Below are 909 nucleotides of genomic sequence, written 5' to 3' on the forward strand. Positions count from 1 at the left end.
TGGCACTGGAAGGAGAATATAGTCGCATCTTTCCTGTATGTTAGTTCTGTTAATGTTCAAGAAACAATGAATACACTATCCTGTAATCATTAAAAACAGAAATACCTATTTTCTTTTCCTAACAACCTCTCCTTTCCTCCAAACTGTTGTCTTCACGGTTAGAGAAACAGGACAAATGAGCAAACTGTACAGACAGAAGAGTTGTTCTCCACATGTGCTAGGCACAAGACTAAGCATCTTTTAAAAGACTGGAGGAGCTGCACCTGCATTTGTGGTGCCAATCTCCTTTATGAAGTCTTATGCTCGCTCTTGCCACTTACAAGATAACTGGGACACAAAAGGACAACCCACTTGGTTTCCACTTGTACATCCATACTCATACAAACAAAATACCTTTGCTGGGCAATCACCTGCTATCACTGCTTTAGGTCCCTTCAGGAAAAATGGTTCTATATACATTCTATAATGTCAAAGGGTGCCTAAAGTGCTCCATGTGTTCCTATTTGTGTAAAAGAGAACAATTATTAGGGGAGTCCTTGAGTCAGGAATAATTGTATGACCTGCATTAACATAATCAAAATGATCCTAAGTTATTAGAAAGTCTGCTTACCTGTTAGAGTGCAATTATATTCTGGCTGCATTTGTTTAAGTGAAAGATTACTTTTTGTCAAGGACTGCATCCTCTGATAAAAACAGAAGGGTAAGTGATGGTGAAATGGCAATCCAGAGACTCTGTGTGGCAGATGACAACCTAATGGTTTTTACACCAGAGCTGGCAGTGAGAGAATGTCCAGAGCCAAGGGAATAGAGATGAGTCTTTCGAGGAATACTGAGCAAGAGCTTCAACCTGTGCTATCAGATTTACTATTTAGAGGCACATGAGTATGAGAAAGTCAATCAGGCATTCCT

The sequence above is a fragment of the Mesitornis unicolor genome, unplaced genomic scaffold (assembly GCF_000695765.1).
Source record: "Mesitornis unicolor isolate BGI_N332 unplaced genomic scaffold, ASM69576v1 scaffold16531, whole genome shotgun sequence".
NCBI lineage: Eukaryota > Metazoa > Chordata > Aves > Mesitornithiformes > Mesitornithidae > Mesitornis > Mesitornis unicolor.